A 15,095-nucleotide genomic window follows, 5' to 3' on the forward strand; every position below is an offset into this window, starting at 1 on the left:
CTTGGCAGCGGTGGGATTCGAACCCACGCCTCAATGAGACTGGTGCCTAAAACCAGCGCCTTAGACCGCTCGGCCACGCTACCTTACGACTTTTCTGCTGATATTTTATGTATTTGTCAACTGGCTTCGTAAAAAAAAGAATGTCGGTTTGTTTAGTTTGCCCTATACGGTTCTAGTGGGAAGTGTTCAAGTGAGAATTGAGGCTTAGGGAGTAAAAGAAAGTGAGACGAAATGAATGGCCCATGTTCAACTTCATTTGGAACAATTTTGAGTAATCATATAAAACGTCCATTTTGCAGATGAAAAAAAGGTTAGAAATGAGGAAAAATTTCCTCAAATCCTAAAATGCGCCAATTACGAATTTAATTAAAATCCAAAAGGACAAGTTATTCAGTTATAATGTTTTCCGTACCTTAGACGATGGTTAACTATTAAAATTAGCCGGAATGTTGTCATGTCAGGTTGGCCGAGTGGTCTAAGGCGCCAGACTCAAGGTTAATACCTTCCCATTCGTGGGAATGAGTGTTCTGGTCCACTTATGTGGGCGTGGGTTCGAATCCCACATCTGACACCATATATTTTTGATCACTTTCTACACTTCATTTGTAACATGGTTTCATGAAATGGTCTTTTGCCAATTTGTTTACGGTTAAACCTTTAGTGTATAGAAAAAGCTATTACGAAAGAAAAAACCCTCATATGCGACATTTATGTTGTTAATATTCTTTCTTGTCCAAATCAGAGTGTCATAATTTAGTAAGGTTATCAATTGCTGAACGATCAGTGGATTGAAAATAGCTTATGTAAACTCAGTTTGAGGAAAGAGCCAAATGAATCCTCAATAATCAAAAATAGATTTTACATAGTGGGTAGAACGTTAAAACGGAGGAGTGAGTTTTTAGGGCGGGAGAAGAAATTGTTCACTCTTGAATGCTATCCTTTTCCCAAAGAACGCTGAATTAACTTCATGTTGGGTTTTTTTTAAGTTCGTGATTGGATTTTCCCAACCACCGTTCAATACGCCTGAAGTCCGTGCAAATGTATAGCCGACTGGTGTGTTCAAAATGCAAACGGAAAAAAATATAGGTACTGACTGAAAGCATCAAGTGCATGAAAGTAGATAATTCGCAATTTGTATTCAGTTGGAAACAGGTAATATATATCGTTCATTTGTAAGAATGTTTAAAAAAAAAAAAAAAAAACCACACACACACATCGTTCGCGTTCTTAGCTCTCTCTCTCTCTCTCTCTCTCTCTCTCAAAATACTTGACAGGGTCGGAAAGAGTCTTTCATTCTTTTGGATAGAAAAATTGAACTGTTCAGTAAAAAATTCTTGGCAGCGGTGGGATTCGAACCCACGCCTCAATGAGACTGGTGCCTAAAACCAGCGCCTTAGACCGCTCGGCCACGCTACCTTACGACTTTTCTGCTGATATTTTATGTATTTGTCAACTGGCTTCGTAAAAAAAAGAATGTCGGTTTGTTTAGTTTGCCCTATACGGTTCTAGTGGGAAGTGTTCAAGTGAGAATTGAGGCTTAGGGAGTAAAAGAAAGTGAGACGAAATGAATGGCCCATGTTCAACTTCATTTGGAACAATTTTGAGTAATCATATAAAACGTCCATTTTGCAGATGAAAAAAAGGTTAGAAATGAGGAAAAATTTCCTCAAATCCTAAAATGCGCCAATTACGAATTTAATTAAAATCCAAAAGGACAAGTTATTCAGTTATAATGTTTTCCGTACCTTAGACGATGGTTAACTATTAAAATTAGCCGGAATGTTGTCATGTCAGGTTGGCCGAGTGGTCTAAGGCGCCAGACTCAAGGTTAATACCTTCCCATTCGTGGGAATGAGTGTTCTGGTCCACTTATGTGGGTGTGGGTTCGAATCCCACATCTGACACCATATATTTTTGATCACTTTCTACACTTCATTTGTAACATGGTTTCATGAAATGGTCTTTTGCCAATTTGTTTACGGTTAAACCTTTAGTGTATAGAAAAAGCTATTACGAAAGAAAAAACCCTCATATGCGACATTTATGTTGTTAATATTCTTTCTTGTCCAAATCAGAGTGTCATAATTTAGTAAGGTTATCAATTGCTGAACGATCAGTGGATTGAAAATAGCTTATGTAAACTCAGTTTGAGGAAAGAGCCAAATGAATCCTCAATAATCAAAAATAGATTTTACATAGTGGGTAGAACGTTAAAACGGAGGAGTGAGTTTTTAGGGCGGGAGAAGAAATTGTTCACTCTTGAATGCTATCCTTTTCCCAAAGAACGCTGAATTAACTTCATGTTGGGTTTTTTTTAAGTTCGTGATTGGATTTTCCCAACCACCGTTCAATACGCCTGAAGTCCGTGCAAATGTATAGCCGACTGGTGTGTTCAAAATGCAAACGGAAAAAAATATAGGTACTGACTGAAAGCATCAAGTGCATGAAAGTAGATAATTCGCAATTTGTATTCAGTTGGAAACAGGTAATATATATCGTTCATTTGTAAGAATGTTTAAAAAAAAAAAAAAAAAAACCACACACACACATCGTTCGCGTTCTTAGCTCTCTCTCTCTCTCTCTCTCTCTCTCTCTCTCAAAATACTTGACAGGGTCGGAAAGAGTCTTTCATTCTTTTGGATAGAAAAATTGAACTGTTCAGTAAAAAATTCTTGGCAGCGGTGGGATTCGAACCCACGCCTCAATGAGACTGGTGCCTAAAACCAGCGCCTTAGACCGCTCGGCCACGCTACCTTACGACTTTTCTGCTGATATTTTATGTATTTGTCAACTGGCTTCGTAAAAAAAAGAATGTCGGTTTGTTTAGTTTGCCCTATACGGTTCTAGTGGGAAGTGTTCAAGTGAGAATTGAGGCTTAGGGAGTAAAAGAAAGTGAGACGAAATGAATGGCCCATGTTCAACTTCATTTGGAACAATTTTGAGTAATCATATAAAACGTCCATTTTGCAGATGAAAAAAAGGTTAGAAATGAGGAAAAATTTCCTCAAATCCTAAAATGCGCCAATTACGAATTTAATTAAAATCCAAAAGGACAAGTTATTCAGTTATAATGTTTTCCGTACCTTAGACGATGGTTAACTATTAAAATTAGCCGGAATGTTGTCATGTCAGGTTGGCCGAGTGGTCTAAGGCGCCAGACTCAAGGTTAATACCTTCCCATTCGTGGGAATGAGTGTTCTGGTCCACTTATGTGGGCGTGGGTTCGAATCCCACATCTGACACCATATATTTTTGATCACTTTCTACACTTCATTTGTAACATGGTTTCATGAAATGGTCTTTTGCCAATTTGTTTACGGTTAAACCTTTAGTGTATAGAAAAAGCTATTACGAAAGAAAAAACCCTCATATGCGACATTTATGTTGTTAATATTCTTTCTTGTCCAAATCAGAGTGTCATAATTTAGTAAGGTTATCAATTGCTGAACGATCAGTGGATTGAAAATAGCTTATGTAAACTCAGTTTGAGGAAAGAGCCAAATGAATCCTCAATAATCAAAAATAGATTTTACATAGTGGGTAGAACGTTAAAACGGAGGAGTGAGTTTTTAGGGCGGGAGAAGAAATTGTTCACTCTTGAATGCTATCCTTTTCCCAAAGAACGCTGAATTAACTTCATGTTGGGTTTTTTTTAAGTTCGTGATTGGATTTTCCCAACCACCGTTCAATACGCCTGAAGTCCGTGCAAATGTATAGCCGACTGGTGTGTTCAAAATGCAAACGGAAAAAAATATAGGTACTGACTGAAAGCATCAAGTGCATGAAAGTAGATAATTCGCAATTTGTATTCAGTTGGAAACAGGTAATATATATCGTTCATTTGTAAGAATGTTTAAAAAAAAAAAAAAAAAAACCACACACACACATCGTTCGCGTTCTTAGCTCTCTCTCTCTCTCTCTCTCTCTCTCAAAATACTTGACAGGGTCGGAAAGAGTCTTTCATTCTTTTGGATAGAAAAATTGAACTGTTCAGTAAAAAATTCTTGGCAGCGGTGGGATTCGAACCCACGCCTCAATGAGACTGGTGCCTAAAACCAGCGCCTTAGACCGCTCGGCCACGCTACCTTACGACTTTTCTGCTGATATTTTATGTATTTGTCAACTGGCTTCGTAAAAAAAAGAATGTCGGTTTGTTTAGTTTGCCCTATACGGTTCTAGTGGGAAGTGTTCAAGTGAGAATTGAGGCTTAGGGAGTAAAAGAAAGTGAGACGAAATGAATGGCCCATGTTCAACTTCATTTGGAACAATTTTGAGTAATCATATAAAACGTCCATTTTGCAGATGAAAAAAAGGTTAGAAATGAGGAAAAATTTCCTCAAATCCTAAAATGCGCCAATTACGAATTTAATTAAAATCCAAAAGGACAAGTTATTCAGTTATAATGTTTTCCGTACCTTAGACGATGGTTAACTATTAAAATTAGCCGGAATGTTGTCATGTCAGGTTGGCCGAGTGGTCTAAGGCGCCAGACTCAAGGTTAATACCTTCCCATTCGTGGGAATGAGTGTTCTGGTCCACTTATGTGGGCGTGGGTTCGAATCCCACATCTGACACCATATATTTTTGATCACTTTCTACACTTCATTTGTAACATGGTTTCATGAAATGGTCTTTTGCCAATTTGTTTACGGTTAAACCTTTAGTGTATAGAAAAAGCTATTACGAAAGAAAAAACCCTCATATGCGACATTTATGTTGTTAATATTCTTTCTTGTCCAAATCAGAGTGTCATAATTTAGTAAGGTTATCAATTGCTGAACGATCAGTGGATTGAAAATAGCTTATGTAAACTCAGTTTGAGGAAAGAGCCAAATGAATCCTCAATAATCAAAAATAGATTTTACATAGTGGGTAGAACGTTAAAACGGAGGAGTGAGTTTTTAGGGCGGGAGAAGAAATTGTTCACTCTTGAATGCTATCCTTTTCCCAAAGAACGCTGAATTAACTTCATGTTGGGTTTTTTTTAAGTTCGTGATTGGATTTTCCCAACCACCGTTCAATACGCCTGAAGTCCGTGCAAATGTATAGCCGACTGGTGTGTTCAAAATGCAAACGGAAAAAAATATAGGTACTGACTGAAAGCATCAAGTGCATGAAAGTAGATAATTCGCAATTTGTATTCAGTTGGAAACAGGTAATATATATCGTTCATTTGTAAGAATGTTTAAAAAAAAAAAAAAAAAAACCACACACACACATCGTTCGCGTTCTTAGCTCTCTCTCTCTCTCTCTCTCTCTCTCTCTCTCAAAATACTTGACAGGGTCGGAAAGAGTCTTTCATTCTTTTGGATAGAAAAATTGAACTGTTCAGTAAAAAATTCTTGGCAGCGGTGGGATTCGAACCCACGCCTCAATGAGACTGGTGCCTAAAACCAGCGCCTTAGACCGCTCGGCCACGCTACCTTACGACTTTTCTGCTGATATTTTATGTATTTGTCAACTGGCTTCGTAAAAAAAAGAATGTCGGTTTGTTTAGTTTGCCCTATACGGTTCTAGTGGGAAGTGTTCAAGTGAGAATTGAGGCTTAGGGAGTAAAAGAAAGTGAGACGAAATGAATGGCCCATGTTCAACTTCATTTGGAACAATTTTGAGTAATCATATAAAACGTCCATTTTGCAGATGAAAAAAAGGTTAGAAATGAGGAAAAATTTCCTCAAATCCTAAAATGCGCCAATTACGAATTTAATTAAAATCCAAAAGGACAAGTTATTCAGTTATAATGTTTTCCGTACCTTAGACGATGGTTAACTATTAAAATTAGCCGGAATGTTGTCATGTCAGGTTGGCCGAGTGGTCTAAGGCGCCAGACTCAAGGTTAATACCTTCCCATTCGTGGGAATGAGTGTTCTGGTCCACTTATGTGGGCGTGGGTTCGAATCCCACATCTGACACCATATATTTTTGATCACTTTCTACACTTCATTTGTAACATGGTTTCATGAAATGGTCTTTTGCCAATTTGTTTACGGTTAAACCTTTAGTGTATAGAAAAAGCTATTACGAAAGAAAAAACCCTCATATGCGACATTTATGTTGTTAATATTCTTTCTTGTCCAAATCAGAGTGTCATAATTTAGTAAGGTTATCAATTGCTGAACGATCAGTGGATTGAAAATAGCTTATGTAAACTCAGTTTGAGGAAAGAGCCAAATGAATCCTCAATAATCAAAAATAGATTTTACATAGTGGGTAGAACGTTAAAACGGAGGAGTGAGTTTTTAGGGCGGGAGAAGAAATTGTTCACTCTTGAATGCTATCCTTTTCCCAAAGAACGCTGAATTAACTTCATGTTGGGTTTTTTTTAAGTTCGTGATTGGATTTTCCCAACCACCGTTCAATACGCCTGAAGTCCGTGCAAATGTATAGCCGACTGGTGTGTTCAAAATGCAAACGGAAAAAAATATAGGTACTGACTGAAAGCATCAAGTGCATGAAAGTAGATAATTCGCAATTTGTATTCAGTTGGAAACAGGTAATATATATCGTTCATTTGTAAGAATGTTTAAAAAAAAAAAAAAAAAAACCACACACACACATCGTTCGCGTTCTTAGCTCTCTCTCTCTCTCTCTCTCTCTCTCTCTCAAAATACTTGACAGGGTCGGAAAGAGTCTTTCATTCTTTTGGATAGAAAAATTGAACTGTTCAGTAAAAAATTCTTGGCAGCGGTGGGATTCGAACCCACGCCTCAATGAGACTGGTGCCTAAAACCAGCGCCTTAGACCGCTCGGCCACGCTACCTTACGACTTTTCTGCTGATATTTTATGTATTTGTCAACTGGCTTCGTAAAAAAAAGAATGTCGGTTTGTTTAGTTTGCCCTATACGGTTCTAGTGGGAAGTGTTCAAGTGAGAATTGAGGCTTAGGGAGTAAAAGAAAGTGAGACGAAATGAATGGCCCATGTTCAACTTCATTTGGAACAATTTTGAGTAATCATATAAAACGTCCATTTTGCAGATGAAAAAAAGGTTAGAAATGAGGAAAAATTTCCTCAAATCCTAAAATGCGCCAATTACGAATTTAATTAAAATCCAAAAGGACAAGTTATTCAGTTATAATGTTTTCCGTACCTTAGACGATGGTTAACTATTAAAATTAGCCGGAATGTTGTCATGTCAGGTTGGCCGAGTGGTCTAAGGCGCCAGACTCAAGGTTAATACCTTCCCATTCGTGGGAATGAGTGTTCTGGTCCACTTATGTGGGCGTGGGTTCGAATCCCACATCTGACACCATATATTTTTGATCACTTTCTACACTTCATTTGTAACATGGTTTCATGAAATGGTCTTTTGCCAATTTGTTTACGGTTAAACCTTTAGTGTATAGAAAAAGCTATTACGAAAGAAAAAACCCTCATATGCGACATTTATGTTGTTAATATTCTTTCTTGTCCAAATCAGAGTGTCATAATTTAGTAAGGTTATCAATTGCTGAACGATCAGTGGATTGAAAATAGCTTATGTAAACTCAGTTTGAGGAAAGAGCCAAATGAATCCTCAATAATCAAAAATAGATTTTACATAGTGGGTAGAACGTTAAAACGGAGGAGTGAGTTTTTAGGGCGGGAGAAGAAATTGTTCACTCTTGAATGCTATCCTTTTCCCAAAGAACGCTGAATTAACTTCATGTTGGGTTTTTTTTAAGTTCGTGATTGGATTTTCCCAACCACCGTTCAATACGCCTGAAGTCCGTGCAAATGTATAGCCGACTGGTGTGTTCAAAATGCAAACGGAAAAAAATATAGGTACTGACTGAAAGCATCAAGTGCATGAAAGTAGATAATTCGCAATTTGTATTCAGTTGGAAACAGGTAATATATATCGTTCATTTGTAAGAATGTTTAAAAAAAAAAAAAAAAAAACCACACACACACATCGTTCGCGTTCTTAGCTCTCTCTCTCTCTCTCTCTCTCTCTCTCAAAATACTTGACAGGGTCGGAAAGAGTCTTTCATTCTTTTGGATAGAAAAATTGAACTGTTCAGTAAAAAATTCTTGGCAGCGGTGGGATTCGAACCCACGCCTCAATGAGACTGGTGCCTAAAACCAGCGCCTTAGACCGCTCGGCCACGCTACCTTACGACTTTTCTGCTGATATTTTATGTATTTGTAAACTGGCTTCGTAAAAAAAAGAATGTCGGTTTGTTTAGTTTGCCCTATACGGTTCTAGTGGGAAGTGTTCAAGTGAGAATTGAGGCTTAGGGAGTAAAAGAAAGTGAGACGAAATGAATGGCCCATGTTCAACTTCATTTGGAACAATTTTGAGTAATCATATAAAACGTCCATTTTGCAGATGAAAAAAAGGTTAGAAATGAGGAAAAATTTCCTCAAATCCTAAAATGCGCCAATTACGAATTTAATTAAAATCCAAAAGGACAAGTTATTCAGTTATAATGTTTTCCGTACCTTAGACGATGGTTAACTATTAAAATTAGCCGGAATGTTGTCATGTCAGGTTGGCCGAGTGGTCTAAGGCGCCAGACTCAAGGTTAATACCTTCCCATTCGTGGGAATGAGTGTTCTGGTCCACTTATGTGGGCGTGGGTTCGAATCCCACATCTGACACCATATATTTTTGATCACTTTCTACACTTCATTTGTAACATGGTTTCATGAAATGGTCTTTTGCCAATTTGTTTACGGTTAAACCTTTAGTGTATAGAAAAAGCTATTACGAAAGAAAAAACCCTCATATGCGACATTTATGTTGTTAATATTCTTTCTTGTCCAAATCAGAGTGTCATAATTTAGTAAGGTTATCAATTGCTGAACGATCAGTGGATTGAAAATAGCTTATGTAAACTCAGTTTGAGGAAAGAGCCAAATGAATCCTCAATAATCAAAAATAGATTTTACATAGTGGGTAGAACGTTAAAACGGAGGAGTGAGTTTTTAGGGCGGGAGAAGAAATTGTTCACTCTTGAATGCTATCCTTTTCCCAAAGAACGCTGAATTAACTTCATGTTGGGTTTTTTTTAAGTTCGTGATTGGATTTTCCCAACCACCGTTCAATACGCCTGAAGTCCGTGCAAATGTATAGCCGACTGGTGTGTTCAAAATGCAAACGGAAAAAAATATAGGTACTGACTGAAAGCATCAAGTGCATGAAAGTAGATAATTCGCAATTTGTATTCAGTTGGAAACAGGTAATATATATCGTTCATTTGTAAGAATGTTTAAAAAAAAAAAAAAAAAAACCACACACACACATCGTTCGCGTTCTTAGCTCTCTCTCTCTCTCTCTCTCTCTCTCTCTCACAAAATACTTGACAGGGTCGGAAAGAGTCTTTCATTCTTTTGGATAGAAAAATTGAACTGTTCAGTAAAAAATTCTTGGCAGCGGTGGGATTCGAACCCACGCCTCAATGAGACTGGTGCCTAAAACCAGCGCCTTAGACCGCTCGGCCACGCTACCTTACGACTTTTCTGCTGATATTTTATGTATTTGTCAACTGGCTTCGTAAAAAAAAGAATGTCGGTTTGTTTAGTTTGCCCTATACGGTTCTAGTGGGAAGTGTTCAAGTGAGAATTGAGGCTTAGGGAGTAAAAGAAAGTGAGACGAAATGAATGGCCCATGTTCAACTTCATTTGGAACAATTTTGAGTAATCATATAAAACGTCCATTTTGCAGATGAAAAAAAGGTTAGAAATGAGGAAAAATTTCCTCAAATCCTAAAATGCGCCAATTACGAATTTAATTAAAATCCAAAAGGACAAGTTATTCAGTTATAATGTTTTCCGTACCTTAGACGATGGTTAACTATTAAAATTAGCCGGAATGTTGTCATGTCAGGTTGGCCGAGTGGTCTAAGGCGCCAGACTCAAGGTTAATACCTTCCCATTCGTGGGAATGAGTGTTCTGGTCCACTTATGTGGGCGTGGGTTCGAATCCCACATCTGACACCATATATTTTTGATCACTTTCTACACTTCATTTGTAACATGGTTTCATGAAATGGTCTTTTGCCAATTTGTTTACGGTTAAACCTTTAGTGTATAGAAAAAGCTATTACGAAAGAAAAAACCCTCATATGCGACATTTATGTTGTTAATATTCTTTCTTGTCCAAATCAGAGTGTCATAATTTAGTAAGGTTATCAATTGCTGAACGATCAGTGGATTGAAAATAGCTTATGTAAACTCAGTTTGAGGAAAGAGCCAAATGAATCCTCAATAATCAAAAATAGATTTTACATAGTGGGTAGAACGTTAAAACGGAGGAGTGAGTTTTTAGGGCGGGAGAAGAAATTGTTCACTCTTGAATGCTATCCTTTTCCCAAAGAACGCTGAATTAACTTCATGTTGGGTTTTTTTTAAGTTCGTGATTGGATTTTCCCAACCACCGTTCAATACGCCTGAAGTCCGTGCAAATGTATAGCCGACTGGTGTGTTCAAAATGCAAACGGAAAAAAATATAGGTACTGACTGAAAGCATCAAGTGCATGAAAGTAGATAATTCGCAATTTGTATTCAGTTGGAAACAGGTAATATATATCGTTCATTTGTAAGAATGTTTAAAAAAAACAAAAAAAAAACCACACACACACATCGTTCGCGTTCTTAGCTCTCTCTCTCTCTCTCTCTCTCTCTCTCACAAAATACTTGACAGGGTCGGAAAGAGTCTTTCATTCTTTTGGATAGAAAAATTGAACTGTTCAGTAAAAAATTCTTGGCAGCGGTGGGATTCGAACCCACGCCTCAATGAGACTGGTGCCTAAAACCAGCGCCTTAGACCGCTCGGCCACGCTACCTTACGACTTTTCTGCTGATATTTTATGTATTTGTCAACTGGCTTCGTAAAAAAAAGAATGTCGGTTTGTTTAGTTTGCCCTATACGGTTCTAGTGGGAAGTGTTCAAGTGAGAATTGAGGCTTAGGGAGTAAAAGAAAGTGAGACGAAATGAATGGCCCATGTTCAACTTCATTTGGAACAATTTTGAGTAATCATATAAAACGTCCATTTTGCAGATGAAAAAAAGGTTAGAAATGAGGAAAAATTTCCTCAAATCCTAAAATGCGCCAATTACGAATTTAATTAAAATCCAAAAGGACAAGTTATTCAGTTATAATGTTTTCCGTACCTTAGACGATGGTTAACTATTAAAATTAGCCGGAATGTTGTCATGTCAGGTTGGCCGAGTGGTCTAAGGCGCCAGACTCAAGGTTAATACCTTCCCATTCGTGGGAATGAGTGTTCTGGTCCACTTATGTGGGCGTGGGTTCGAATCCCACATCTGACACCATATATTTTTGATCACTTTCTACACTTCATTTGTAACATGGTTTCATGAAATGGTCTTTTGCCAATTTGTTTACGGTTAAACCTTTAGTGTATAGAAAAAGCTATTACGAAAGAAAAAACCCTCATATGCGACATTTATGTTGTTAATATTCTTTCTTGTCCAAATCAGAGTGTCATAATTTAGTAAGGTTATCAATTGCTGAACGATCAGTGGATTGAAAATAGCTTATGTAAACTCAGTTTGAGGAAAGAGCCAAATGAATCCTCAATAATCAAAAATAGATTTTACATAGTGGGTAGAACGTTAAAACGGAGGAGTGAGTTTTTAGGGCGGGAGAAGAAATTGTTCACTCTTGAATGCTATCCTTTTCCCAAAGAACGCTGAATTAACTTCATGTTGGGTTTTTTTTAAGTTCGTGATTGGATTTTCCCAACCACCGTTCAATACGCCTGAAGTCCGTGCAAATGTATAGCCGACTGGTGTGTTCAAAATGCAAACGGAAAAAAATATAGGTACTGACTGAAAGCATCAAGTGCATGAAAGTAGATAATTCGCAATTTGTATTCAGTTGGAAACAGGTAATATATATCGTTCATTTGTAAGAATGTTTAAAAAAAAAAAAAAAAAAAACACACACACACATCGTTCGCGTTCTTAGCTCTCTCTCTCTCTCTCTCTCTCTCTCTCTCAAAATACTTGACAGGGTCGGAAAGAGTCTTTCATTCTTTTGGATAGAAAAATTGAACTGTTCAGTAAAAAATTCTTGGCAGCGGTGGGATTCGAACCCACGCCTCAATGAGACTGGTGCCTAAAACCAGCGCCTTAGACCGCTCGGCCACGCTACCTTACGACTTTTCTGCTGATATTTTATGTATTTGTCAACTGGCTTCGTAAAAAAAAGAATGTCGGTTTGTTTAGTTTGCCCTATACGGTTCTAGTGGGAAGTGTTCAAGTGAGAATTGAGGCTTAGGGAGTAAAAGAAAGTGAGACGAAATGAATGGCCCATGTTCAACTTCATTTGGAACAATTTTGAGTAATCATATAAAACGTCCATTTTGCAGATGAAAAAAAGGTTAGAAATGAGGAAAAATTTCCTCAAATCCTAAAATGCGCCAATTACGAATTTAATTAAAATCCAAAAGGACAAGTTATTCAGTTATAATGTTTTCCGTACCTTAGACGATGGTTAACTATTAAAATTAGCCGGAATGTTGTCATGTCAGGTTGGCCGAGTGGTCTAAGGCGCCAGACTCAAGGTTAATACCTTCCCATTCGTGGGAATGAGTGTTCTGGTCCACTTATGTGGGCGTGGGTTCGAATCCCACATCTGACACCATATATTTTTGATCACTTTCTACACTTCATTTGTAACATGGTTTCATGAAATGGTCTTTTGCCAATTTGTTTACGGTTAAACCTTTAGTGTATAGAAAAAGCTATTACGAAAGAAAAAACCCTCATATGCGACATTTATGTTGTTAATATTCTTTCTTGTCCAAATCAGAGTGTCATAATTTAGTAAGGTTATCAATTGCTGAACGATCAGTGGATTGAAAATAGCTTATGTAAACTCAGTTTGAGGAAAGAGCCAAATGAATCCTCAATAATCAAAAATAGATTTTACATAGTGGGTAGAACGTTAAAACGGAGGAGTGAGTTTTTAGGGCGGGAGAAGAAATTGTTCACTCTTGAATGCTATCCTTTTCCCAAAGAACGCTGAATTAACTTCATGTTGGGTTTTTTTTAAGTTCGTGATTGGATTTTCCCAACCACCGTTCAATACGCCTGAAGTCCGTGCAAATGTATAGCCGACTGGTGTGTTCAAAATGCAAACGGAAAAAAATATAGGTACTGACTGAAAGCATCAAGTGCATGAAAGTAGATAATTCGCAATTTGTATTCAGTTGGAAACAGGTAATATATATCGTTCATTTGTAAGAATGTTTAAAAAAAAAAAAAAAAAAAACCACACACACACATCGTTCGCGTTCTTAGCTCTCTCTCTCTCTCTCTCTCTCTCTCTCTCTCAAAATACTTGACAGGGTCGGAAAGAGTCTTTCATTCTTTTGGATAGAAAAATTGAACTGTTCAGTAAAAAATTCTTGGCAGCGGTGGGATTCGAACCCACGCCTCAATGAGACTGGTGCCTAAAACCAGCGCCTTAGACCGCTCGGCCACGCTACCTTACGACTTTTCTGCTGATATTTTATGTATTTGTCAACTGGCTTCGTAAAAAAAAGAATGTCGGTTTGTTTAGTTTGCCCTATACGGTTCTAGTGGGAAGTGTTCAAGTGAGAATTGAGGCTTAGGGAGTAAAAGAAAGTGAGACGAAATGAATGGCCCATGTTCAACTTCATTTGGAACAATTTTGAGTAATCATATAAAACGTCCATTTTGCAGATGAAAAAAAGGTTAGAAATGAGGAAAAATTTCCTCAAATCCTAAAATGCGCCAATTACGAATTTAATTAAAATCCAAAAGGACAAGTTATTCAGTTATAATGTTTTCCGTACCTTAGACGATGGTTAACTATTAAAATTAGCCGGAATGTTGTCATGTCAGGTTGGCCGAGTGGTCTAAGGCGCCAGACTCAAGGTTAATACCTTCCCATTCGTGGGAATGAGTGTTCTGGTCCACTTATGTGGGCGTGGGTTCGAATCCCACATCTGACACCATATATTTTTGATCACTTTCTACACTTCATTTGTAACATGGTTTCATGAAATGGTCTTTTGCCAATTTGTTTACGGTTAAACCTTTAGTGTATAGAAAAAGCTATTACGAAAGAAAAAACCCTCATATGCGACATTTATGTTGTTAATATTCTTTCTTGTCCAAATCAGAGTGTCATAATTTAGTAAGGTTATCAATTGCTGAACGATCAGTGGATTGAAAATAGCTTATGTAAACTCAGTTTGAGGAAAGAGCCAAATGAATCCTCAATAATCAAAAATAGATTTTACATAGTGGGTAGAACGTTAAAACGGAGGAGTGAGTTTTTAGGGCGGGAGAAGAAATTGTTCACTCTTGAATGCTATCCTTTTCCCAAAGAACGCTGAATTAACTTCATGTTGGGTTTTTTTTAAGTTCGTGATTGGATTTTCCCAACCACCGTTCAATACGCCTGAAGTCCGTGCAAATGTATAGCCGACTGGTGTGTTCAAAATGCAAACGGAAAAAAATATAGGTACTGACTGAAAGCATCAAGTGCATGAAAGTAGATAATTCGCAATTTGTATTCAGTTGGAAACAGGTAATATATATCGTTCATTTGTAAGAATGTTTAAAAAAAAAAAAAAAAAAACCACACACACACATCGTTCGCGTTCTTAGCTCTCTCTCTCTCTCTCTCTCTCTCTCTCAAAATACTTGACAGGGTCGGAAAGAGTCTTTCATTCTTTTGGATAGAAAAATTGAACTGTTCAGTAAAAAATTCTTGGCAGCGGTGGGATTCGAACCCACGCCTCAATGAGACTGGTGCCTAAAACCAGCGCCTTAGACCGCTCGGCCACGCTACCTTACGACTTTTCTGCTGATATTTTATGTATTTGTCAACTGGCTTCGTAAAAAAAAGAATGTCGGTTTGTTTAGTTTGCCCTATACGGTTCTAGTGGGAAGTGTTCAAGTGAGAATTGAGGCTTAGGGAGTAAAAGAAAGTGAGACGAAATGAATGGCCCATGTTCAACTTCATTTGGAACAATTTTGAGTAATCATATAAAACGTCCATTTTGCAGATGAAAAAAAGGTTAGAAATGAGGAAAAATTTCCTCAAATCCTAAAATGCGCCAATTACGAATTTAATTAAAATCCAAAAGGACAAGTTATTCAGTTATAAT

The 15,095-nt window shown here is 37.4% G+C and overlaps 23 non-coding genes across 23 annotated transcripts; 11 read left to right on the forward strand and 12 right to left on the reverse strand.

Moving 5' to 3' along the window:
• Positions 1-2: 2 nt before the first annotated feature.
• On the reverse strand, positions 3-83 carry Trnal-uag (transfer RNA leucine (anticodon UAG)). Its single transcript has one exon. It is a non-coding gene; the product is annotated as a tRNA-Leu (tRNA).
• A 373-nt stretch (positions 84-456) lies between these two features.
• Positions 457-571, forward strand: Trnal-caa (transfer RNA leucine (anticodon CAA)). The gene is made up of 2 exons: positions 457-494; positions 526-571. It is a non-coding gene; the product is annotated as a tRNA-Leu (tRNA).
• A 764-nt stretch (positions 572-1,335) lies between these two features.
• Positions 1,336-1,416, reverse strand: Trnal-uag (transfer RNA leucine (anticodon UAG)). The gene has a single exon. It is a non-coding gene; the product is annotated as a tRNA-Leu (tRNA).
• Positions 1,417-1,789: 373 nt separating this feature from the next.
• Positions 1,790-1,904, forward strand: Trnal-caa (transfer RNA leucine (anticodon CAA)). The gene is made up of 2 exons: positions 1,790-1,827; positions 1,859-1,904. It is a non-coding gene; the product is annotated as a tRNA-Leu (tRNA).
• Positions 1,905-2,673: 769 nt separating this feature from the next.
• Trnal-uag (transfer RNA leucine (anticodon UAG)) lies at positions 2,674-2,754 on the reverse strand. The gene has a single exon. It is a non-coding gene; the product is annotated as a tRNA-Leu (tRNA).
• Positions 2,755-3,127: 373 nt separating this feature from the next.
• Positions 3,128-3,242, forward strand: Trnal-caa (transfer RNA leucine (anticodon CAA)). Its single transcript has 2 exons — positions 3,128-3,165; positions 3,197-3,242. It is a non-coding gene; the product is annotated as a tRNA-Leu (tRNA).
• A 763-nt stretch (positions 3,243-4,005) lies between these two features.
• Trnal-uag (transfer RNA leucine (anticodon UAG)) lies at positions 4,006-4,086 on the reverse strand. Its single transcript has one exon. It is a non-coding gene; the product is annotated as a tRNA-Leu (tRNA).
• Positions 4,087-4,459: 373 nt separating this feature from the next.
• On the forward strand, positions 4,460-4,574 carry Trnal-caa (transfer RNA leucine (anticodon CAA)). Its single transcript has 2 exons — positions 4,460-4,497; positions 4,529-4,574. It is a non-coding gene; the product is annotated as a tRNA-Leu (tRNA).
• Positions 4,575-5,343: 769 nt separating this feature from the next.
• On the reverse strand, positions 5,344-5,424 carry Trnal-uag (transfer RNA leucine (anticodon UAG)). The gene has a single exon. It is a non-coding gene; the product is annotated as a tRNA-Leu (tRNA).
• A 373-nt stretch (positions 5,425-5,797) lies between these two features.
• Trnal-caa (transfer RNA leucine (anticodon CAA)) lies at positions 5,798-5,912 on the forward strand. The gene is made up of 2 exons: positions 5,798-5,835; positions 5,867-5,912. It is a non-coding gene; the product is annotated as a tRNA-Leu (tRNA).
• Positions 5,913-6,679: 767 nt separating this feature from the next.
• On the reverse strand, positions 6,680-6,760 carry Trnal-uag (transfer RNA leucine (anticodon UAG)). The gene has a single exon. It is a non-coding gene; the product is annotated as a tRNA-Leu (tRNA).
• A 373-nt stretch (positions 6,761-7,133) lies between these two features.
• Positions 7,134-7,248, forward strand: Trnal-caa (transfer RNA leucine (anticodon CAA)). The gene is made up of 2 exons: positions 7,134-7,171; positions 7,203-7,248. It is a non-coding gene; the product is annotated as a tRNA-Leu (tRNA).
• Positions 7,249-8,013: 765 nt separating this feature from the next.
• On the reverse strand, positions 8,014-8,094 carry Trnal-uag (transfer RNA leucine (anticodon UAG)). Its single transcript has one exon. It is a non-coding gene; the product is annotated as a tRNA-Leu (tRNA).
• Positions 8,095-8,467: 373 nt separating this feature from the next.
• Trnal-caa (transfer RNA leucine (anticodon CAA)) lies at positions 8,468-8,582 on the forward strand. The gene is made up of 2 exons: positions 8,468-8,505; positions 8,537-8,582. It is a non-coding gene; the product is annotated as a tRNA-Leu (tRNA).
• Positions 8,583-9,351: 769 nt separating this feature from the next.
• Positions 9,352-9,432, reverse strand: Trnal-uag (transfer RNA leucine (anticodon UAG)). Its single transcript has one exon. It is a non-coding gene; the product is annotated as a tRNA-Leu (tRNA).
• A 373-nt stretch (positions 9,433-9,805) lies between these two features.
• Positions 9,806-9,920, forward strand: Trnal-caa (transfer RNA leucine (anticodon CAA)). The gene is made up of 2 exons: positions 9,806-9,843; positions 9,875-9,920. It is a non-coding gene; the product is annotated as a tRNA-Leu (tRNA).
• Positions 9,921-10,687: 767 nt separating this feature from the next.
• On the reverse strand, positions 10,688-10,768 carry Trnal-uag (transfer RNA leucine (anticodon UAG)). The gene has a single exon. It is a non-coding gene; the product is annotated as a tRNA-Leu (tRNA).
• Positions 10,769-11,141: 373 nt separating this feature from the next.
• Trnal-caa (transfer RNA leucine (anticodon CAA)) lies at positions 11,142-11,256 on the forward strand. Its single transcript has 2 exons — positions 11,142-11,179; positions 11,211-11,256. It is a non-coding gene; the product is annotated as a tRNA-Leu (tRNA).
• A 767-nt stretch (positions 11,257-12,023) lies between these two features.
• Trnal-uag (transfer RNA leucine (anticodon UAG)) lies at positions 12,024-12,104 on the reverse strand. The gene has a single exon. It is a non-coding gene; the product is annotated as a tRNA-Leu (tRNA).
• Positions 12,105-12,477: 373 nt separating this feature from the next.
• Positions 12,478-12,592, forward strand: Trnal-caa (transfer RNA leucine (anticodon CAA)). The gene is made up of 2 exons: positions 12,478-12,515; positions 12,547-12,592. It is a non-coding gene; the product is annotated as a tRNA-Leu (tRNA).
• Positions 12,593-13,362: 770 nt separating this feature from the next.
• Positions 13,363-13,443, reverse strand: Trnal-uag (transfer RNA leucine (anticodon UAG)). The gene has a single exon. It is a non-coding gene; the product is annotated as a tRNA-Leu (tRNA).
• Positions 13,444-13,816: 373 nt separating this feature from the next.
• Positions 13,817-13,931, forward strand: Trnal-caa (transfer RNA leucine (anticodon CAA)). The gene is made up of 2 exons: positions 13,817-13,854; positions 13,886-13,931. It is a non-coding gene; the product is annotated as a tRNA-Leu (tRNA).
• Positions 13,932-14,696: 765 nt separating this feature from the next.
• Trnal-uag (transfer RNA leucine (anticodon UAG)) lies at positions 14,697-14,777 on the reverse strand. The gene has a single exon. It is a non-coding gene; the product is annotated as a tRNA-Leu (tRNA).
• Between the last annotated feature and the right edge of the window lie 318 nt (positions 14,778-15,095).

Source organism: Mytilus trossulus, chromosome 10 (assembly GCF_036588685.1).
Source record: "Mytilus trossulus isolate FHL-02 chromosome 10, PNRI_Mtr1.1.1.hap1, whole genome shotgun sequence".
NCBI classification, from domain to species: domain Eukaryota; kingdom Metazoa; phylum Mollusca; class Bivalvia; order Mytilida; family Mytilidae; genus Mytilus; species Mytilus trossulus.